General features: G+C 41.6%; 1 long non-coding RNA gene across 1 annotated transcript; it reads left to right on the top strand.

Annotated features, from left to right (window-relative positions):
• Positions 1-1,552: 1,552 nt before the first annotated feature.
• Positions 1,553-24,599, top strand: LOC120987278. The gene is made up of 3 exons (XR_005775976.1): positions 1,553-1,950; positions 14,726-14,736; positions 24,586-24,599. It is a non-coding gene; the product is annotated as an uncharacterized LOC120987278 (long non-coding RNA).
• The last annotated feature ends 416 nt before the right edge of the window (positions 24,600-25,015 follow it).

The raw sequence follows: 25,015 nt of genomic DNA, 5'->3' as shown, positions 1-25,015 counted from the left end.
GAGGGCCTCGTGCAGATCTTGAAGTGGAGGATCAGAGAGTACCTGCAGGCCATGGCAGCGGTAAACAGGGGGAGATACCCCAACAGCCGAGCAAGTTCCCGGGAGCTGAAGATGCCGTCCTACCTCCCCAACAGCCGAGTATTGTATTGGGAGCAGAGACAACCGGTCTCTCTCTCCAGCGGCAGTGTGTACCCTTAGGAGAGGAGACAGTTGGTCCCTCTCCACAGCAGCCAAGTGATCCACAGGGAGCTGAAGGTGCTGGCCTTCCTCCCCAGCGGCAGTGTGTCCTGCAGGGAGCAGAGATAGTTGGTCTCTCTCCCCAGCAGCAAAGTGAGTCCCAGGGAGCTGAAGGTATCGTCCTTCCTCCCCAGCGGCAGTGTGTCCTGCAGGGAGCAGAGATAGTTGGTCTCTCTCCCCAGCAGCCAAGTGAGTCCCAGGGAACTGAAGGTGCCGTCCTGACTCCCCAGCGCCAGTGTGTATTCATGGGAGAAGAGACAGTCGGTCCTCTCCCCCAACAGGGACCAGAAGTACCAGAGGTCGGGGACCTCATAGACTGGTCCTGGGAGGACTCCCAGCAGGCAAGGGGAGATGGGACCGAAGTCTCTCTACCAGCCCTACAGGGATGCTGGGCAGTCGGCCCAGATCTCCAGCGGCAGTGTGAGTACCAGGAGGAGGAGGTAAGCAACCCCTCCCCTCCACAGCCAACTCCAAACCAGATACTGGGGTCAGTAGAGAGGTCTTTAGCCCCCTCTGGCCCCCTCCCAGCAGAAGAGCTGGCAGCTGGGCAGAGCGCTGCTGGCCTCTGCCCATTCAGCATGGATAGTGCAGATGGGACCGAGGTCTCTGTACCAACTCCACAGAGATGCTGGACAGTCGTCCCAGATCCCCTACTACAGCTGGATGTACCCGGAGTAGAGACAGCCAGTACTACTTCTCAGTGGCTGAAAGTATCTAAGGGAGAGGAGCTTGTTACCCCCTCTCCCCAGTGGCAGCTTAGCCCACAAAGGGGAGACAAAAAGCTCCATACCGGTACAGATGGGACTGCAGTCTCTGCACATAGAATACGGGTAGTAGGGACAGTCGGTCCTGTTCCCCAGCAGCAGGGATGTTTATCCAAAGGGGAGACAGTCGGTCTTCCCCTCCAGCAACAGCTTTGTCCAACTGGGGGAGAGGGCACCCTGGGTACCTTTCCACCAGACTATGGATTTATGACGGAGCACATGTGGCAGGAGGACACTGGGACAGCTACACTGGGTGAGAAAGGCCGGCCGACTATCAGAACCCCAGACCGATTGAAGGTCTGGAGTCTGCATAGTCCTTTTGGTAAAGGGGAGAAATGTAGCAAACTCACCTTTTTGCCAGAGTTTGCCATGAGCTTTTGGAGGGGGCTGCATGCCCGCCTCTTGCCCTGGGATTATGGTCCCTTAAGTTATTGGGTCTTAAGGCACTTGGGACTGAGCCCTCTGTCCCTGGATTGCATTATTTGCCTTACTTGCTTGGATTTTACTATTCCCTTGGTGAGAACAATGGATGAAGCACATGGTGAGAACAATAGATAGCGGTCATTTTAACTCACAGACACTGTTCTGACTTTTCAACACGGTGCCATCTTGCCTGTATTTGGTGCACAGAGACATCATTCAGTAGTTTGAAACTACCAAACAGGGGACACATTTATTAGTGACTATTTTCTGTATAACTTGTATATTTTCGGTGTAACTGGCATAAAACATTATCTAGAAAACTACTGGACGGATGTGGGTGAATTTTGGATATGTGGTTCACCCAGATCCCCCGGTTCCGAGGATATACTGGTTATGGGGTTATTGCATGTTTTGGGGTTCCTGTGATATGTTTTATAAAACTGTATTTCTCTGCCTTTGATAATTATATTCGCCATTGTGTTCAGTAATCCTATCACAGGCCGAGAGGAGGATTTTGTGTGGGAGTGTCTGTGTGTATTGTACGGATTGATTGGTTGTATTTCAAAACCCTGTGGGCAGTACTATGTTTGTGGATTGTGAATAAAAGAGGCTGTATGCCCCAGGACAGTCAGTTCTGCTTAACCCTCAAGCGAAGTGTCGTCTCGTTCTTGGGGGAATTGGATTGTGTGCTGATTGCCAGGAGTGTAAGCCGATTGTATGCTTTTCCTGTTCCGCGGTTTCCAGGATTTGTGCAGTTTGCAGTTCGGCAGACTGGTGCTTGCAGTAGCTACCTGTGCATGGAAAGGGGAATATCGTCTGAACGGAGTTGTGTGCTGAACGGTCCGTTACAATACTTAAATTATATAACTGCAAATTCGACGTTTATTGAATATTTCCTGCAGAGATTTTTTGATTTCCTTATTCCTCAGACTGTATATGATGGGGTTGATGAATGGAGTAAATACAGTATACAGCAGAGATAGGAGTTTACTACTATTCAGGGTTTGTCCTTCTGTTGGGAATACGTAAACACTCAGTAGAGTAATAAAGAATATGATGACTACAGTGAGGTGGGAGCTACAGGTGGAGAAGGCTTTCTGTCTACTGATTCTGGACTGAAACCGCAAGATGGTGACAATAATATTAGCATAAGATATGATAATTATCGTTATTGGGCTCAGGAGTACAGGAAAGCTCAGTATATAGTTCACTAAGTCCATAGTATACACCCCAGAACAAGCAATTTTCATTAAGGGAACTAGATCACAGATGAAATGGTCAATGACATTTCGTCCACAAAACGTCAGCTTTGATGTAAATAAGGTTTCAATAAATGCCAAGAAGAAACTTAACACCCAACACATGGCGGCCAATATCAGACAGTGTTTTTTTGTCATGATAGAAGAATAGAGGAGGGGATTACAGATGGCCACATATCTGTCATAAGACATCACTGTAAGTAGAAAACATTCAGATCCTTCTGTAGTACAAAAAACATACACTTGTGTCATACAACTAATAACGGTAATGGTCGCCCCATTATTCAGTAGGATGTGGAGCATGTTGGGAACAATATTTGCAGTTAAGAAGATATCAGTAATAGACAACTGTGAGATGAAGAAGTACATTGGGGCATGGAGGTTCTTGCTGGTGGACACCAGGGTGATGATCAGGAGATTCCCACATATTGTCCCAAAATATATCATCAGGATGAGACAGATTAGGAAAATTCTTAAATAACGGCTGCTTTGAAATCCTACAATGAAAAACTCAGTGACCGTAGTCATGTTCTTCTCCTGCATAAATAACAATAAAAGTGTTAAGATAAAGTAATAACCTTCCAATTATCATTCAAAAGAGCGTTTCTACAGGGAGGAACAAAAATACCAAACTTCAAAAAAGCTAAATTCAGCCAACTAAGAGAGGCCATAGGCCTAACTAAATGGGATAAAGTCCTCACAAATAAAAATACAGCCACCAAATGGGATATCTTTAAAAGCATCCTAAAATCTCATTGTGAGAGGTACATACCGTATGGGAATAAAAGGTTAAGGAACAAAAAGAAACCAATATGGATAAGGGCTCTTTCACACCTGCGTTCTTTTCTTCCGGCATAGAGTTCCGTCGTCGGGGCTCTATGCCGGAAGAATCCTGATCAGGATTATCCCCATGCATTCTGAATGGAGAGAAATCCGTTCAGGATGCATCAGGATGCCTTCAGTTCCGGAACGGAACGTTTTTTGGCCGGAGAAAATACCGCAGCATGCTGCGCTTTTTGCTCTGGCCAAAAATCCTGAAGACTTGCCGCAAGGCCGGATCCGGGATTAATGCCCATTGAAAGGCATTGATCGAGATCCGGCCTTAAGCTAAACGTCGTTTCGGCGCATTGCCGGACCCGACATTTAGCTTTTTCCGAGTGGTTACCATGGCTGCTGGGACGCTAAAGTCCTGACAGCCATGGTAAAGTGTAGCGGGGAGCGGGGGAGCAGCATACTTACCGTCCGTGCGGCTCCCCAGGCGCTCCAGAGTGACGTCAGGGCGCCCCACGCGCATGGATCACGTGATCACATTGGACACGTCATCCATGCGCATGGGGCGCTCTGACATCATTCTGGAGCGCCCCGGGAGCCGCACGGACTGTAAGTATACCGCTCCCCCGCTCCCCGCTCCTACTATGGCAGCCAGGACTTTAATAGCGTCCTGGGTGCCATAGTAACACTGAAAGCATTTTGAAGACGGCTCCGTCTTCAAATGCTTTCAGTACACTTGCGTTTTTCCGGATCCGGCGGGCACCTCCGGCAACGGAAGTGCATGCCGGATCCCAACAACGCAAGTGTGAAAGAGGCCTAAACAGAAATGTAAAGAAAGCAATAAATGACAAAAAGAAAGCATATAAAACACTAAAACAGGAGGGTGGCACGGAAGCACTGAAAAACTATAAGGAAAAAATAGAACATGTAAAAAACAAATAAAAGCGGCCAAACTAGAGACCGAGAGATTAATTGCCAAAGAGAGTAAAAACTAACCCTAAAATGTTCTTAAATTATATAAATGTTAAAAAGTATAAATCTGAAGGTGTCGACCCTTTAAAGAGTAATGAGGGGGGAGTCGCAGAGAGCGACGAGGAGAAAGCAAAGCTGTTAAATATTTTTTTCTCCAATGTATTCACTGAGGAATATAAAATGTCAGATGAAATGCTGAATGTTTAAATAAATTCCCCATTAAAAGTGTCTTGTCTGACCCAGGAAGAAGTACAACAGCGACTTAAAATGATTAAAATAGACAAAACGCCAGGACCGGATGGCATACACCCCCGTATCCTAAGGGAATTACAGTTGCAAGAAAAAGTATGTGAACCCTTTGGAATGATATGGATTTCTGCACAAATTGGTCATAAAATGTCATCTGATCTTCATCTAAGACACAACAATAGACAATCACAGTCTGCTTAAACTAATAACACACAAAGAATTAAATGTTACCATGTTTTTATTGAACACACCATGTAAACATTCACAGTGCAGGTGGAAAAAGTATGTGAACCCTTGAATTTAATACCTGGTTGAACCTCCTTTGGCAGCAATAACTTCAACCAAACGTTTCCTGTAGTTGCAGTTCAGACGTGCACAACGGTCAGGAGTAATTCTTGATCATTCCTCTTTACAGAACTGTTTCAGTTCAGCAATATTCTTGGGATGTCTGGTGTGAATCGCTTTCTTGAGGTCATGCCACAGCATCTCAATCGGGTTGAGGTCAGGACTCTGACTGGGCCACTCCAGAAGGAGTATTTTCTTCTGTTTAAGCCATTCTGTTGTTGATTTACTTCTATGCTTTGGGTCGTTGTCCTGTTGCAACACTTATCTTCTGTTGAGCTTCAGCTGGTGGACAGATGGCCTTAATTTCTCCTGCAAAATGTCTTGAAAAACTTGGGAATTCATTTTTCCTTAGATGATAGCAATCCGTCCAGGCCCTGACGCAGCAAAGCAGCCCCAAACCATGATGCCCCCACCACCATACTTCACGGTTGGGATGAGGTTTTGATGTTGGTGTGCTGTGCCTCTTTTTCTCCACACAGTGTTTTGTGTTTCTTCCAAAAAACTCAACTTTGGTTTCATCTGTCCACAGAATATTTTGCCAGTACTGCTGTGGAACATCCAGGTGCTCTTGTACATACTGTAAACGTGCAGCACTGGTTTTTTTTGGACAGTAGTGGCTTCCTCTGTGGTATCCTCCCATGAAATCCATTCTTGTTTAGTGTTTTACGTATCGTAGATTCACTAACAGGGATGTTAGCATATGCCAGAGACTTTTGTAAGTCTTTAGCTGACACTCTAGGATTCTTCTTCACCTCATTGAGCAGTCTGCGCTGTGCTCTTGAAGTCATCTTTACAGGACGGCCACTCCTAGGGAGAGTAGCAGCAGTGCTGAACTTTCTCCATTTATAGACAATTTGTCTTACCGTGGACTGATGAACAGCAAGGCTTTTGAAAATACTTTTATAACTCTTTCCAGCTTTATGCAAGTCAACAATTCTTAATCGTAGGTCTTCTGAGATCTCTTTTGTGCTAGGCATCATTCACATCAGGCAATGCTTCTTGTGAAAAGCAAACCTAGAACTGGTGTGTGTTTTTTATAGGGCAGGGCAGCTGTAACCAACAACTCCAATCTCATCTCATTGATTGGACTCCAGTTGGCTGACACCTCACTCCATCTAGTTCTTGGAGATGTCATTAGTCTAGGGGTTCACATACTTTTTCCACCTGCACTGTGAATGTTTACATGGTGTGTTCAATAAAAACATGGTAACATTTAATTCTTTGTGTGTTATTAGTTTAACCCCTTAGTGACCAAGCCTGTTTGGGCCTTAATGACCAAGCCAAATTTTGGAAATCTGACATGTGTCATTTTAGCTTAGAATAACTTTGTAACGGTTTTGCACATCAAAGTAATTCTGACATTGTTTTCTCGTCACATATTGTACTTTACTTAGGTGGTAAAATTATACCGATAAAATATGCGTATCTTTATTAAAAAAGTGAAAATTTATGAAAATTTGTAAAAATTTGCACATTTTCCTATTTTAAACTGCAATATTTCATATACATACATAAATACTATTCAATATTTTTTTATCAGAAATATATTTTCACATCTTTACTTTATTTTGGCTGCACTCACAATTTTTCTTTACTTTTTATTTTTTTATTTAGGAGACTTTACATTTTAACATAAATTTTAACAGTTTTGAAGTACATATTTTTTCCTGCAACAAGCCAAGTTTGCAGAGGCTTATAAGTGTCAGAATAATAGAACGCCCCCAAAAGTGAACCCATTTTAAAAACTAGGCCCCTTAACGTATTTATCTATGGGTGTAATGAGTTTTTTGACCCACTAGTTTTTTAAAGAAATTAATGCTAAGAAGGTGAAAATAAATGTAATTTTCATTTTTTACACAAAAGTGTCAATTGAAAGACAGATTTTTTTCTACAGAGCACATGAAAATGAAGATGTACACTCCAAAATGTATCACCCCGTTTCTCCTGTCTTCAGAAATACCCCCATTGTGGCCCTAATCTTATGTCTTGACAAACGGCAGGGCCCAAACATAAAGGAACACCCAGTTGTTTTCAGAACACAAAATTTGCTTGAAAATGGTTCAGGCCCCATTGCACACTTGTAATGGCGTTGAGCTGCCAAAACAATAGAAAACCCCCATAATGGACCCCATTTTGAAAACTAGACCCCCTAAGGTATTCACCTAGGGGTGTAGTGAGCATTTAGACCCCCTAGTTTTTTGTAGAAATTAATGCAAAGCAGGCGGAAAAAATGTAATTTTCATTTTTTACACAAAAGTGTCAATTGAAAGACAGATTTTTTTCTACAGAGCACATGAAAATGAAGATGTACACTCCAAAATGTATCACCCCATTTTTCTCCTGTCTTCAGAAATACCCCCATTGTGGCCCTAATCTTATGTCTTAAAAAAACGGCAGGGCCCAAACATAAAGGAACACCCAGTTGTTTTCAGAACACAAAATTTGCTTGAAAATGGTTCAGGCCCCATTGCACACTTGTAATGGCGTTGAGCTGCCAAAACAATAGAAAACCCCCATAATGGACCCCATTTTGAAAACTAGACCCCCTAAGGTATTCACCTAGGGGTGTAGTGAGCATTTAGACCCCCTAGTTTTTTGTAGAAATTAATGCAAAGCAGGCGGAAAAAATTTAATTTTCATTTTTTACACAAAAGTGTCAATTGAAAGACAGATTTTTTTCTACAGAGCACATGAAAATGAAGATGTACACTCCAAAATGTATCACCCCATTTTTCTCCTGTCTTCAGAAATACCCCCATTGTGGCCCTAATCTTATGTCTTGACAAACGGCAGGGCCCAAACATAAAGGAACACCCAGTTGTTTTCAGAACACAAAATTTGCTTGAAAATGGTTCAGGCCCCATTGCACACTTGTAATGGCGTTGAGCTGCCAAAACAATAGAAAACCCCCATAATGGACCCCATTTTGAAAACTAGACCCCCTAAGATATTCACCTAGGGGTGTAGTGAGCATGTAGACCCCCTAGTTTTTTGTAGAAATTTATGCAAAGCAAATCAGAAAAGGTAAAATTTATTCCAATGTCTCTACGACCCATCCCAAAGGGATCCCTCCCTCCCTGGAAAGCCCACAAACTAAACAGAAAATGAGAATAAATTGAATTCCTGAACCCCCCCCCCCGTTCTTTTTGGTATTAATTAAATAAAATTAATAATTCGCAACCGTATGGTATGTTTCAAAGCAGGGGTAATTACAGAGGCCTGGTTGTGATGGGCAACTGGAGCAGTAAATCCGGGTGTCCCTCCTCCTTCCATGTTTGCTACACACCCGGCATCTTTTCTGGGGATACGTTTTGCTGGTAGTGGCAGGGACGGGGTGAGGGAAATGGCGTTCTGAAAGCCTTCGAACGTCCTCCGATTCGAAGGTTTGCCTAGGGGCGGGGGACTCAAACAGGAGACTCTCAATCACCTTCTCCTGGTACTCTAGGAAGTTGAGGTTTCCCTGGGACTTTTTAAATAAAATAAAACTATTGTAGGTAGCAATCTGGATGAGGTAGACTGCTACCTTTTTATACCAGGCCCTGTTTTTTCGCTTCACCAGGTAGGGGTGAAGCGCCTGGTCCGAGAGGTCTACACCTCCCATAAATTTATTATAGTCTGTCACACAGACTGGTTTGTGCTTGTCCGCCGTAGCCCCCCTCTCCCTAACTGCCACTGTGGTGTCTGCATGCAAGGTGGTCAGCATGTAGACATCCCTCCTGTCCTTCCACTTCACAGCAAGCAGCTGGTCACTTGCGAGGGTGAAGGATGTTCCTTTCTCCAAACGTTTGGTGACCAGCGGTTGTGGGTATCCCACTCTATTTTTGCGGACTGTCCCACAAGCCCCTGTGTTTGCAGCATGGAGGGATTTATAAAGGGGTATACTAGTGTAAAAATTATCGGTGTACACGTGGTACCCTTTGTGCAGGAATGGCGCCAATAAATCCCACACAATTTTTCCTGATGTCCCAATATTTTCAGGGCAGCCTGGGGGGTTAAGTTGGGAGTCTCTGCCCTCATAAATAGACAGACCACAGGTGTAGCCGGTTGTGCTCTCGCACACCTTATATAATTTTATCCCATATCTGGCACGCTTGGAGGGAATATATTGACGGAAGGAAAGGCGGCCTTTAAAACTAAAAAAGGATTCGTCAACGGATAAATTTTTCTCAGGGGTATATAATTTCAAGAATAAATCTGTAAGGAGGGAAATAAGGGGTCTCAATTTATTTAGGCGGTCGAAGGCTGGGTCAGTTCTGGGGGGGACTTGGGAATTGTCTGAAAAATGCATGAACCGCATTAGAACTTCATAGCGGTTACGGGACATAACTGCTGCAAACACAGGCGTTGAGTGGACAGTACTCGCAGCCCAATAGGATCAGACAGAGGGTTTTTTTACAATGCCCATGTTCAGGGTAAGCCCCAAATTTTTTTTTATTTCAGGGACACTTGTGGGGGTCCACCGTCTTACATAAATAGACGTGGGCTTTTGTACAGCAAACTGTGTGGCGTACAAATTAGTTTGCTGCACAATTAACTCAAGGACGTTATCGTCCAAAAATAAATGAAAAAAATCATAAGGGGTACAATTGCCGACACCCACATTAATTTTGGGGAGTGGATAAAAATTGGGGTACTTGGGGGGAAAATGAAGTGGCAGGAACCCACGTAGCAGAAGGGACGGGACCGCTGGGTGGAGAATAAGAGGAGGTGGTGACTTCTACCACCATAGGGCTATGGGGTCTGGGGATGGAATCGGAGTCCCCGCTATCTGAAAATATTTCCGCCTCTGAAGCGGTGCCAGATTCACAGTGGTCAGAGCAGAGAAATTCGTAGGCCTGCTCCGCACTTAACAATCTCCGAGCCATTTATTTTTTTTTCTGTACAGCTCAGAAATAACTGACCGTCCCTAAAACTGACTGACACCCACCGACTGATTGACACCCACTGACAGAGTGACACCCACCGACTGACGGAGTGACACCCAACAACTCACTGACACCCACCGACTGACTGACACTGACTGACCGCCAGTAACAGACGGACACAGGGTCCCTAATAAAAATAATTGACCGTAACTAATAGACGTCTAATGACGGACGCCTAATCACGGACATCCACTGACCGCCAGTTACTGACGGACAGTTTATAATTTGATTTTTTTTCTTTTTCTTTTCACAGTAAGTATTCACAGAGCCAGGACAGAAGTCTGATCTCTATCTCCTCACAGAACAACTGCGCTGAGGGGAGAGAGAAGCACAGCCCCTGTCCTGGCCATGTTTTGTAAATATAATGGATCTGATCTCCAAGATAGGTTTATCATGGAGATCACATGATCAGGGACCATTATTATTGGTCCCTGATGGTTACTGTGATGAAGGCAGATCTTCAGCACAGTAACCAGTGCGCATGTCTGTGGCTTTTTTTTTTTTTTATTATGGGGGGGGGGGGGCGCCCTAATAACTTTATTATTACATATCTTGGGGCCATATTGCCCCGATCGGGGTGCTGGGGGACCCGATCGGGGCATAATTCAAACTTCTCTCTCCTCTCCTGAGGAGAAAGACCTTACAGAGAGCGGCGGCGGCCGGCTTTAAGTCTGCGCATGCGCCGGGCCGCCGCCGCCATCTTCCTTGAGGGTAAGGGGGGAGTGGGGGTGAGGATCGGGACCCAGCTTAGGACCTGCAGCGCTGGGGGACCCGATCCTAGCACCGGAGACTTTCTCCCTCCTCTCTTACATGAGAGGAGGGAGAAAGTTTAGTGCGGGTAGATCCGCTGCCGGCATTTTCGGTGATCGCCGTGATAAAGTGTATCACGGCGATCACGTGATCAGAGACCGCTTGTCACGGTCTCTGATCACTGCCCCGAGCCCTCAGCTACCTCCGGTAGCTGCGGGAACGGAGCTACAGAGCTTGATTTTAGCGCTAACTTGGGCTAAAGTGCCGCCATAAAAAGGCGGCGCTCCAGCCCAAGGCCCCTTAGTGACCGCCGTAAAAACACGTATGGGTGGTCACTAAGGGGTTAAGAAGACTGTGATTGTCTATTGTTGTGACTTAGATGAAGATCAGATCACATTTTATGACCAATTTGTGCAGAAATCCATATCATTCCAAAGGGTTCACATACTTTGTCTTGCAACTGTAAGTAATGTCATAGCCAGACCCTTATTTCTGATATTTGCAGACTCTATACTGACAGGGAATGTCCCACAGGATTGGCGCATGGCAAATGTGGTGCCAATATTCAAAAAGGGTCCAAAAACAGAGCCTGGAAACTATAGGCCGGTAAGTTTAACATCTGTTGTGGGTAAACAGTTTGAAGGTTTTCTGAGAGATGCTATCTTAGAGCATCTTAACGGAAATAAGCAAATAACGCCATATCAGCATGGCTTCGTGAGGGATCGGTCATGTCAGACTAATTTAATCAGTTTCTATGAGGAGGTAAGTTCTAGACTTGACAGCGGCGAATCAATGGATGTCGTGTATCTGGACTTCTCCAAAGCATTTGACACTGTACCACATAAAAGGTTTGTATATAAAATGAGAATGCTCGGACTGGGAGAAAACGTCTGTAAGTGGGTAAGTAACTGGCTCAATGATAGAAAACAGAGGGTGGTTATTAACGGTACACACTCATATTGGGTCACTGTCACTAGTGGGGTACCTCAGGGGTCAGTATTGGGCCATATTCTCTTCAATATATTTATTAATGATCTTGTAGAAGGCTTGCATAGTAAAGTATAAATTTTCGCAGATGAACTAAACTGTGTAAAGTAATTTACACTGAAGAGGACAGTATACTGTGTATATATACTACAGAGGACAGTATACTACTACAGAGGGATCTGGATAGATTGCAGGCTTGGGCAGATAAGTGGCAGATGAGGTTTAACACTGACAAATGTAAGGTTATGCACATGGGAAGGAATAATGCAAGTCACCCGTACATACTAAATGGTAAAACACTCGGTAACACTGACATGGAAAAGGATCTAGGAATTTTAATAAACAGCAAACTAAGCTGCAAAAACCAGTGTCAGGCAGCTGCTGCCAAGGCCAATAAGATAATGGGTTGCATCAGAAGGGGCATAGATGCCAGTGATGAGAACATAGTCCTACCACTTTACAAATCATTAGTCAGACCACACATAGAATACTGTGTACAGTTCTGGGCTCCTGTGAACAAGGCAGACATAGCAGAGCTGGAGAAGGTCCAGAGGAGGGCAACTAAAGTAATAACTGGAATGGGGCAACTGCAGTACCCTGAAAGATTATCAAAATTCGGGTTATTCACGTTAGAAAAAAGACGACTGAGGGGAGATCTAATTACTATGTATAAATATATCAGGGGGTCAGTACAGAGATCTCTCCCATCATCTATTTATCCCCAGGACTGTGACTGTGACGAGGGGACATCCTCTGCGTCTGGAGGAAAGAAGGTTTGTACACAAACATAGAAGAGGATTCTTTACGGTAAGAGCAGTGAGACTATGGAGCTCTCTGCCTGAGGAGGTGGTGATGGTGAGTACAATAAAGGAATTCAAGAGGGGCCTGGACGTATTTCTGGAGTGTAATAATATTACAGGCTATAGCTACTAGAGAGGGGTCGTTGATCCAGGGAGTTATTCTGATTGCCTGATTGGAGTCGGGAAGGAATTTTTTATTCCCCTAAAGTGGGGAAAATTGGCTTCTACCTCACAGGTTTTTTTTTGCCTTCCTCTGGATCAACTTGCAGGATGACAGGCCGAACTGGATGGACAAATGTCTTTTCAGCCTTATGTACTATGTTAAGAATTAGTTGTCTGATTATCGACCAGAACAAGTAAATCATTAAATGCATTTGTCATGATATTTTATAGGAGTAAATATTATAGGGGTTGTCTCATTGTGAACACATACCCTATACATGGGGTAGGTGATAAGTACCGTATCGGCAGGGGTCCAAACAATCTCAGAAATAGAGGCCTTGTGTTTTCCGAATGAATGGAGTGATGGTCACTCCACCAAACTGTGGGACTGCCAGAGACAGCTAAGTAAAAGAGCTCGGCTGTCTATGGCAGCCCCATATATTGGGATAATGTAGAAACCATCATTATATTCAAGGAACACTGGGCCCGCATTATCGTGATCGCTGATGGCCACAGTAGTTGGATCCCAACCAACCAGACACATCTTGTGGATATGCTGTAAGGGTTTGTAATAGGACAACCCACTTAGACAATTGGTAGGCCTAAGGCTACTTTCACACCAGTGTATTTACTTGATCCGGCAGGGTTCAGCAAAACCGCTTCCGTTACTGATAATACAACCATCTGCATCCGTTATGAACGGATACGGTTGTATTATCTTTAACATTGCCAAGACGGATCCGTCATGAACTCCATTAAAGGTCAATGGTGGATGGATCCGTTTTCTAGTGTGGAAGATTGTGGCAGAGAAAATGGATCTGTCCCCATTGACTTGCATTGGAGGTCATGCCGGATCAGTCTAGCTCCGCTTCCCAGGACGGAAATTAAAATACAACATGTTGATGTTTGCTCTCCGGTATGGGAACGCAACTAAACGGAACGGAATGGAGAAATCTGTTCTGTTCATTTCAGTTTTGTCCTCATTGACAATAAATGGGGACAAAACTGAAGTGTTTTTTTTCTGCTATTGAGCTTCTCTGACGGATCTCAATACCGGAAAACTAAAACGCTAGTAAGAAAGTAGTCTAACATATGTGCGGAATTCCATAATGCAAATGTGAACATAACACTGACAGGCACAAAACATGGGAACTGAAAAACGTCAAATCAAAGTCGCAAATAAATAAATGAGTCAAGTTTATTAAAAACAGGAAAATGTATACTTTGGGCTATATTCACACAACGGTGAAAAAAATGGCTATGAAAAACACAGTTTTTCATGGTCATTTTTAAGCCAGTTTCGCTTCCATTTTCTGATTTTCACTGGCTTTTTTAATTTGAATTCCAATCCCTGCATTATACATCATGTCCTTCATAGTGGCCCCAGCAGTAATAATGTCACTCATAGTGGCCCAATGTCTCCCAGAAGTAAAAAATTTCCCTCAAGTGGGACCCAATGTCATCCATAGTGGCACTCAACTCTAATATTGTGCTTATTTTTTAAATATAAAAAAATAAAATAAAATAAAGTGAATTACCCACCTCATCCTCTTGCATATGCAGAGACAGAAACTCCTCTCTTGATTTTTTAATGTGATGTCCCCTGAAATGCGTTAAAAAAAAATACTTACCTAATAAGTTTATGCATGAAGAGCCAGCTGTAGCTATCTTGATTGAAGATTCAGTGCAAAATCCCATGCGTGGTAACGGCCGATGTGGTGATGCCATCACGGGCCACGCAAGATTTCACACTGGATCTTCAATCAAGATGGCAACGGCCGGGTCTTTGCGATCAAATGGATGAAATAAGCACAATTTTATTATACTCTTTAACCCCTTCCCAACATATGACATAATAGTACGTCATAGTGGAAAGTAACTTCCCGCAATTTGACATACTAGTACGTCATGCTCATTGCCGGGCACGGGAGTGGTGTGTGCTCAATCAGTACAGGAGCCAGGCAGTCACTGATAGCCAGGCCCCTGATGTATCCGCTGGCATTGCTGTAAATGCTTATGCCAACAGATTAACCCCTTTTATGCCACGGTCATCACTGGTGAAGGTATTTGCGGTCAGTCAGGGTTCCATTGTGTCCCTGCTCTTCGGTGCTGGGAAATTGATGGGTGAGAAAGCAACCCAATGCCTTGTAGAGATATTGGGATATGCCTTCTACAGAAACCTAGAAGATCCAACCCCAGGCCGTGTCTCCTAGGCAAATGTTAGTGTATTAGTCATTGTAATACACTAACATGCAATGCATTACAATACGGAAGTATTGTAATGGATTGTAGAGGGGAAAAGTTGAAGTCTCAGAGAGGACAAAATTAAAATAAAACAATGCAAAAAAATAAATCTACATATAGGTAACACTGTGTCCGTAACTGTCATTTCTATAAAATTTCACATAATCTACCCCATTAAACACTGAGAAAAATAAATAACTAAAAACGGTGCAAAAAAAAATATATATTTTTTTTCAATTACATCACAAAAAGTGCAACACCAAGCGAAGTCATATGTACCCCATAATAGTACCAATAAAGTCGTCACCTTATCATGAAAAAAATTAGCCACTACATAAGACCATTCGGCAAAAAATATAAAAAAATTACTTTCAGAAAATGGAGACACTAAAATATGATTTTTTGGTTTCAAAAATTCTTTCATTATGTTAAAGTGAAATTAATTAAACAAGTATACATATTAGGTATTGCCGCATCCGTAACAATCTGCTCTATAAAAATATCACCTACCCCCTCAGGTGAACGTCGTAAAAATAAAAACTGTGGCAAAACAACCAATACAGTAATGTAAAGCAAACAAAAATTATATTTAGCCCAAAATAGTATCAATAAAATTGTTACCTTCTCTCATAGTTTTTTTCAAAATGGGGTACATTTTTTGGGAGTTATTACTGTAGGGTGCATCTGGGGGCTTCAAATAAAACATAGTGTCTAAAAGCCAGTCCATCAAAATCTGCCTTCATATGGCGCTTCTTTTCATCTGCTCCCTGCTGTGTGCCCATAAAGCAGTTTACAACCACATGTGGGTTCTTTCTGTAAACTGTAGAATCAGGGTAATAGATTTTGAGTTTTGTTTGGTTGTTAACCCTTAATGTGCTACTGAAAAAATGAATTTAAATGGAAAATCTGTCAAAAAAGAGAATTTTTTAAATGTAATCTCTATTTTTCTTTAATTCTTGTGGAATACCTAAAGGGTTAACAAAGTCTGCAAAATCTGCTTTGAATTACTTGAGGGGTGTATTTTCTACAATGGGGTCATTTATAGGGGGTTTCCACTACGTAAGCCCAACAAAATGACTTTATAACTGAACTGGTCCTTAAAAAGTGGTTTTGGAAATGGTTTTGGAAGTGGTTTTGGAAGTGGTTTTATAAAAAAAAAAAATCGGACAACTAAAATTTTAATGTGGATAAGTGCAAAATAATGCACCTGGGGCGTAAAAACCCAAGAGCAGAATATAGAATATTTGACACAGTCCTAACCTCAGTATCTGAGGAAAGGGATTTAGGGGTCATTATTTCAGAAGACTTAAAGGTAGGCAGACAATGTCATAGAGCAGCAGGAGATGCTAGCAGAATGCTGGGGTGTATAGGGAGAGGCATTACCAGTAGACAGAGGAAGGTGCTCATGCCGCTCTACAGAGCACTAGTGAGACCTCATCTGGAGTATTGTGCTCAGTACTGGAGACCATATCTCCAGAAGGATATTGATACTTTGGAGAGAGTTCAGAGAAGAGCTACTAAACTAGTACATGGATTGCAGGATAAAACTTACCAGGAAAGATTAAAGGACCTTAATATGTATAGCTTGGAAGAAAGACGAGACAGAGGGAATATGATAGAAACTTTTAAATACATAAAGGGAATCAACTCGGTAAAGGAGGAGAGCATATTTAAAAGAAGAAAAACTACCACAAGAGGACACAGTTTTAAATTAGAGGGGCAAAGGTTTAAAAGTAATATCAGGAAGTATTACTTTACTGAGAGAGTAGTGGATGCATGGAATAGCCTTCCTGCAGAAGTGGTAGCTGCAAATACAGTGGAGGAGTTTAAGCATGCATGGGATAGGCATAAGGCCATCCTTCATATAAGATAGGGCCAGGGGCTATCCATAGTATTCAGTATATTGGGCAGACTAGATGGGACAAATGGTTCTTATCTGCCGACACATTCTAGGTTTCTATGTTTCTATGTTTCTTAAAGAATTGCTTCTAAAATTCTAAGCCTTCTAACGTCCCAAAAATATAAGTTGACATTTTCAGAATGACCTTAACACATTTTTCCAAATTTCTGGAAAATTTTGAATTTCTTTTCATAAATAAAGATGAAATATATCAACTCATATTTACCACTATCATGAAGTACAATGTGGAGCGATAAAACAATCTCAGAACATTTTGGTATAAGTATAAGTGTTCCCACATGTGACACATGTCAGATTTGCAAAAATGTTCTGGGTAGGAAGGTGAAAACAGGCCTGGGGTAGAAGGGGTTAACATTCAACTCAGATGCCATGATCAGATATGAACAGGTTTCTGTAAAGCTGCGCAATCGCCGCTCCATGTCATCACACCCACTACTCACAAAGAAATGTGCTTCAACACATAGCAATTTTTTTAAATAAAAATTTGGTGAGGCAGCCGAATCAAATTTGACAAAACTTCGCTCCTCACTAAACATTAATATGAATCAAAATAATCAAAATTGAAGCATATTTAAAGGATAAATGCTTCAAGGTGTATATCAAAAGTATTTACTCGTAGAAAAATATGAAAGACAATAACTGAAATGTAATCACAACATGAAAAAACACACAATATTTAAAAGTAATGTGTCATCAGAAAATGACCTATTGTTTAAATACATTTTTGTGTTAAAAACTTTTATTTTTTTTATTTTTTTATTTCTATCTATCTATCTAAAAGCTTATCTGTGGCTGAGAGACAGAGATTAGATAAGCTCATTAAGAAGGCCAGCTCTTTCCTAGGTTGTCCCCTTGGTCCAGTGCAGGAGGTGGGTGACGGAAGAACTCTACTAAAGTTAACATCACTGTTAGAGAATGTCTCCCACCCCATGCACGAAGCTGTTGTGGAGCTGGAGAGCTCCTTCAGTGACAGACTGCTGCATCCTAGGTGCACAAAGGAACGTTATCGGAGGTCCTTTCTCCCAGCAGCGGTTAGGATTTATAACCACCACTGTTCCCAGAAACCCAGTAGTGAATGTTTTAGGTAAATTTTGTGTTATGTTGTTCTTGTATTTTTACTCTTTAATTTCTAATTACTCTTATTTTTGCTCCTGTTGTGAATGTGATTGCTGCTTTTATGCCAAAATTTCCCCCACTGAGGGACAATAAAGGGATTTTCTTCTTCTTCTTTTTCTTCTTCTTCTTCTAAAAAAATAAAATAAATCAGCAGCACTCTCATGAAGCAAAAAAGGTAAAACAGAAGAATTTATCACCCATGTGGAGGCGACGTTTTGGCTCAAACACTAGAGCCTTTCTAAAGCAACAATAAAACAATCAAGCTTGAGAAAGGCTCTAGTGTTTGAGCCGAAACGTCACCTCCACATGGGTGATACATTCTTCTGTTTTACCTTTTTGCTTCATGAGAGTGCTGCTGATTTTATTTTTTATTTTTTTTTGGCTATAGTTCCAGTCCTTTAGGCTTGCACCTCAGATCTATCTATCTCATATCTATCCATTTCTCTTCTGTAATGCATGAGGCGGAATATCTTTCCGTATTTGTTCTATGGGTGGTGGGACATTGTGGTGTGAGCTAGGTATAAGAGTCTACTGGGGGGCCTATAAGGGGGGTCGCTCCACACTTGTGGGGTTGTCCAACCATTTGGTTTCCGACAGTTAGGGGCCGTCTCTCCAGTTTTGCAGTGATGACCTCTTTCTTCACTTCTCTAGTAATGCCACATTATTTACACACCGTTACCATTTTATTAAGGAGACCCCACTGTTTCTGGTTGACTTAAGAACCTAAGTATCCAGTATTATTTTCTATGTACTCGTCTCTTTTCTATATTTAGTTTAATTTAATATATGCCGGCCCCCTGTAATTGCCCTACAAGCATGTTTGCCCTTTTTCTATAGGGTGTTAGCGCCATAGTAATAACTAGAGAGCTTGTCAGTGATTACTGACTATAGAACATTTTGCTCTCTTGTTTCCCTTTTCCAACATGGCTGCCGCACAGTCCAGAGTGGCAGAGTGCATGTCAGACATGCTCCATACACGTTTGGCTTTCCTCTGCCTCCTCTATTTTTCCTTGCGCATTGGCGCGATGTGAACGCCGTTATCGGTGTGCACACATCTTGTTTGTCCCCTGTGAGCCTAATCTTTTGATCTATTCTTTCAATAATCAGTTGCATATGAAGTATACAGGTGTAATCATGTTTTGTAATGCATATTAATCATGGTATTATGTGATTTGATGTACTCACTGTATTATGTATAGGGATATGATAATTATGTGCACAAGTCTATGAATACATTATGATGTACTATGGCACCATGCACTTTTTATGGCATTTTTAGCAATTTACTTTTGTTTTATTTAATTGTGTATATTCATTCATGATTCATTGCACATGCACTTTATATATACAGTATATATATATATATATATATATATATATATATATAGAATATGAAAAAGTGAGGATGCAGCACTCTGTCAATGGCGGGTGCAAGGTCAGGCCAGTGTGGATCAGCACCGAGATCCAATGTAGTATACAGACAAAAGGAAGGCCAGCAGCACACCAAGGTTTTCAACAAAATGTGAAGTTTATTCCTCCAGAGTCAGCAGACTCTGGAGGAATAAACTTCACATTTTGTTGAAAACCTTGGTGTGCTGCTGGCCTTCCTTTTGTCTGTATATATATATATATATATATATATGATCTGTTCACATGTATAACTGCTTGAGAAAGGCTCTAGTGTTGAGCTGAAACGTTGCGTATCCACATGGGTGAATAAAAACATTTTTCCATTTTTCCTGATTTTGGAGTGCTGCTTTTTTGCTACTCTATCTATCTATCTATCTATCTATCTCATATCTATCTATCTATCTATCTATCTATCTATCTATCTATCTCATATCTATCTATCTATCTATCTATCTACAAAGGATGAGGCAGCACTCCTACGAAGATAAGGTGTCAGACCCTTTATTCTCCCTTAGTAACGTTTCAGCCCATCTCAATGGGGCCTTTGTCAAGGAAATAAATGATGTGCAGAGCTTCTATAAATACCCATAGTGCTTAGAGACAACATCATTGTATAATTAAGTGCCAATATAAAACATCAAGTGAAAAAACATGTTCCACCCCTTAAGAGAGGTGGTGATAGAGAGTTAATTCTCAAACAGAGATTTCTTCAGTGGAGTCATAGACTAGAGACCCTCAAGCCTAGGTGCCTGAATTCAGAATTCAAGTGGAGACTCTTTGATTGAGAATTTGGGATTTGCCACAGTCCATTGTGGTTGAACTTTTCTCACCGTGACAACCTGTAGATTACTATAAATGATGTAGCTTTATACCTTGATATTCATATATTTTTATTTCTTTTGCAGATTCTTGTCATCTTTGTCATTCTACCACTGCTGCATCGGGATGGTTTTGGTTGACAGTCTTCTAGTTTTGCTGTCTTTTCCTTATTTAGGCCTTTCTCATTAATGTACTATGTTATTAACTTAAAATGAATAGATATTTTTTCCGTTGGGTTACTATGTGTTTTTACAATGAATGTTTATTTCAATAGGTGTCTCAATTGGAGAGTTGGGATGAGACTTTGGCCAACTGGTGATGGACATGGATTTTTGCCCTTCCTATTTTGACCATACGAGATGTTGTTCATCTGCCCACACCATACGGCAGATTTACATACCCCATCCCGTTATCCCCTTTAGTTTAACAAGTTGTGTATGAAAGGGACTTGGGCACTAACCATGGACAGCTCTATCCCTGTTTTACACAGCTACTAACTTCCGCATATGTGGTCTTCTGCATATAGTGCTTTATGGAAGCCGATGTGTATGAATCATATACACATATATATAGATGGATACATTAGTTCTGTTTACATTCATTGATTTGTACATTGTTCTTATATGTCCCAGTAATGCCATAACCATTGTATACAAATTTGAGTACTCTAATTTTATTTTCTGTATAAGTTTATGTATTTGTATCATGTGCCCCAATCATGTGCTTGTGGCTGCCAGAGGATCACGTGACACTCCCCCTTCTTTCCCTGATGCGGCCGCATTTCCTAGGTAGCGTTCACGTGATGGCTATCGTGTGATGTGAGCCGGGATCACGTGGAGCGAATCTCGGGCAGTGAGTGATGGTGAATGCGCGGATGCTTGGGCATGTGCACTGGCACGACAGGGACGCTATGACTCACACTGGAACCAACAATGATGCAGTAGGTGTACGTTACTTATTGATTACTAGTGGTGAGCGGCAGGGGTCATATTCGAATTTGCGATATTTCACAAATATTTTGTAGAATATTCGTTGAATATTTGCAAATTTGAATATTTGTTATATTCTATGATTTTTTTACTCGAAAAATAAGCAAGGTAATAATCGCGTAATATGCGAATTTTCGCAATGCAAATTTTTATGTTATAAGTTATAGCACTTCAAAAACCTGCAAAGCAGTAAATACATCAGAGGGAAGAATCAATGAATATATACTGGAACACCTTCCCAATTAAAATATACCTTTTAATGATTATTTGTTAAAATCTGGCCTACAGCCCGACTACAAGTACAAGGAAGGTCGACATACGAAACAATTACTGTCATATAATGGCAAGAAGGTATATTGGATGTGACTACAATTATATCTATCAAGATAAAGGATAGATGTATACGTAGTACTGGTGAGCAATCCGTGGAATTAGGATTACCCCCACATGAGTGACTCTCTGTGTGAAAAACAGCTGAAAACAAAAAACATATAGGACAGTGTATTAAAGTTCACTAATGACCTTATTCACATAATATATATTCCGTGAGAATTCACGGTTAGCTGGAATGACCTAATTACGTAGGTTCACATAATACATGTTCCGTGAAAATTCACGGTTAGCTGAAATACTGGATATGTATATCGTGATTATTCACACATTGTTGAGCCACTTATAAACAGGTTATTTAGTTACTCACGGTTTGCTAAGATACCAGTAGGAATGGAGTAAGATGGTTAGCTCAGAAAAAGATGTAACGCTCTGTGGCTAGATAGAGATCTAGTGCTGGTAAGAAAAGCGTTCAAATGGTTAATTGGCCCTAATGATAACCATGGTGGTCTAGAGGTCGTGATAACAATCATTTAACTCAATGGTAAAATATATCATAGTAAGAGAGACAATCCTATCCTACAGAAATCCCTTCATGACCCTGAAAAAACTCAGCCCAGGGACACCCCTTGAAGGTAGAGGTTCCCTGTCCTCGTGCCTAGACTGACTCTCCCTATATCATCCTATCCTACTTGACCAGAAAATATAACATGACAGACACACTAGAAAAACACATACATATACAAAAAACACAAATCCCTGGTACTTCCAGTTATATATAGTCACTCTCATCTCCCTGATCGATCGTTGACTCACTTATGTTGCATTCCGTATGGTTCGATGCATTGTGGAGCGCGATGAGTCTCTACCAAGTGCCACTACTAACATGTGTATTCAGCTATTCTCATGCCTGCATTTTACAATTTTATTCTTTGAAGACTTTATAATTTTATTTTTTTGATACTCGCTACTTACCTTAGGTATGAAATACATGTCTCACATAAATACATTTGGAATCGAAACATACAATCATGTTCTGTTATGTGCTCGTAACATTACTGAGCACCTGGTTTTCCAGATTGTCTATTCCGATCATGTGATATACTTGAGCACATGACCGGAGGAGTGATCACATGCTGTGATCACATGCTTGAAGGTCCTTGGAACGGCTTAAATGGGTGATCATGTGATCGGAATCCCCAGGAAGGTCTTTTGACATGCGCAATGGTATGTCTGAGACGCCGGGACCCCTGTGCATTGACCCCATTGCGCACTCCTGTGATCCAGTTCATCATTCTACTGAGGTACACCTGCATACTCTGGTTATTTGGAGGATTGACACCTGAATTGATTATGATTGCTATTAAAGTATTTTTCTTTTATATTGTATGTCGGATCGGTTATGGGTATTATTTACACTGTATCACTGCATGTAGTTCCGAGACAGGGGGTGATTGTATTAGCATATTGATAACACTGTTTGTATTACGATTTTTAAATGTATTACCCTTAATGAATGTAATTTACCCATTGATTGTTTAACTATGTCAATGTGTTTAAATATGTACACTGCACTGCTCACTATGTCACTGTTTGAGAAAAATCCCATTGAGAGGATTGAAACGTTGCATGTCTGGTGAATAAAGCTTCTTTTTACTTCTTCACTATTTGGATGTGCTGCGGAATTCTTTTATCCTACAGCCAGGTCCATAAATATTGGGACATCGACACAATTCTAAATTTTTTGGCTCTATACACCACCACAATGGATTTGAAATGAAACAAACAAGATGTGCTTTACCTGCAGACTGTCAGCTGTAATTTTACATCCAAATCAGGTGAACGGTGCAGGAATTACAGCAGTTTGCATATGTGCCTCCTACTTGTTAAGGGACCAAAAGTAATGGGACAGAATAAAAATCATAAATCAAACTTTCACTTTTTAATACTTGGTTGCAAATCCTTTGCAGTCAATTACAGCCTGAAGTCTGAAACACATAGACATCACCAGACGCTGGGTTTCATCCCTGGTGATGCTCTGCCAGGCCTCTACTGCAAATGTCTTCAGTTCCTGCTTGTTCTTAAGACATTTTCCCTTCAGTTTTGTCTTCAGCAAGTGAAATGCATGCTCAATCGGATTCAGGTCCGGTGATTGACTCGGCCATTGCATAACATTCCACTTCTTTCCCTTAAAAAACTCTTTGGTTGCTTTTGCAGTATGCTTTGGGTCATTGTCCATCTGCACTGTGAAGCGCCATCCAATGAGTTCTGAAGCATTTGGCTGAATATGAGCAGATAATATTGCCCGAAACACTTCAGAATTCATCCTGCTGCTTTTGTCAGCAGTCACATCATCAATAAATACAAGAGAACCAGTTCAATTGGCAGCCATACATGCCCACGCCATGACACTACCACCACCATGCTTCACTGATGAGGTGGTATGCTTAGGATCATGAGCAGTTCCTTTCCTTCTCCACACTCTTCTCTTCCCATCACTCTGGTACAAGTGGATTTTGGTCTCATTTGTCCATAGGATGTTGTTCCAGAACTGTGAAGGCTTTTTTAGATGTCGTTTGGCAAACTCTAATCTGGCCTTTCTGTTTTTGAGGCTCACCAATGGTTTTCATCTTGTGGTGAACCCTCTGTATTCACTCTGGTGCAGTCTTCTCTTGATTGTTGACTTTGACACACATACACCTACCTCCTGGAGAGTGTTTTTGATCTGACCAACTGTTGTGATGGGTGTATTATTTACCAGGGAAATAATTCTTCAGTCATCCACCACAGTTGTTTTCCGTGGTCTTCCGGGTCTTTTGGTGTTGCTGAGCTCACCGGTGCGTTCCTTCTTTTTAAGAATGTTCCAAACTGTTGTTTTGGTCGCGCCTAATGTTTTTGATATCTCTCTGATGGGTTTGTTTTGTTTTTTTCAGCCTAATGATGGCTTGCTTCACTGATAGTGAGAGCTCTTTGTATCTCATTTTGAGAGTTGACAGCAACAGATTCCAGATGAAAATCGCATACTGGAAATGAACTCTGGACCTTTTATCTGCTCATTGTAATTGGGATAATGAGGGAATAACACACACCTGGCCATGGAACAGCGGAGAAGCCAATTGTCCCATTACTTTTGGTCCCTTAACAATTGGGAGGCACATATGCAAACTGTTGTAATTCCTGCACCGTTCACCTGATTTGGATGTAAATACACTCAAATTAAAGCTGACAGTCTGCAGGTAAAGCGCATCTTGTTTGTTTCATTTCAAATCCATTGTGGTGGTGTATAGAGCCAAAAATGTTAGAATTGTGTCAATGTCCCAATATTTATGGACCTGACTGTATTTTTACATTTATATAATCCAGTAATTTTTACACTGGCCTCTAGATCAAATAATGGATCTCGATTTCTTGTTTTCTACAGGAAACAGCTGTTTTCATTATCACCACAGGCAGAATTACAATGACGAGTAACACCTCTGTATAGATAACAAAGGATCCATCACTCAGAATAGGCAATATCACAGCTTATCTGCTCCCTCCTG

The sequence above is a fragment of the Bufo bufo genome, chromosome 1, assembly GCF_905171765.1.
Source record: "Bufo bufo chromosome 1, aBufBuf1.1, whole genome shotgun sequence".
NCBI lineage: Eukaryota > Metazoa > Chordata > Amphibia > Anura > Bufonidae > Bufo > Bufo bufo.
This window is presented reverse-complemented; position numbering and strand designations above follow the sequence as displayed.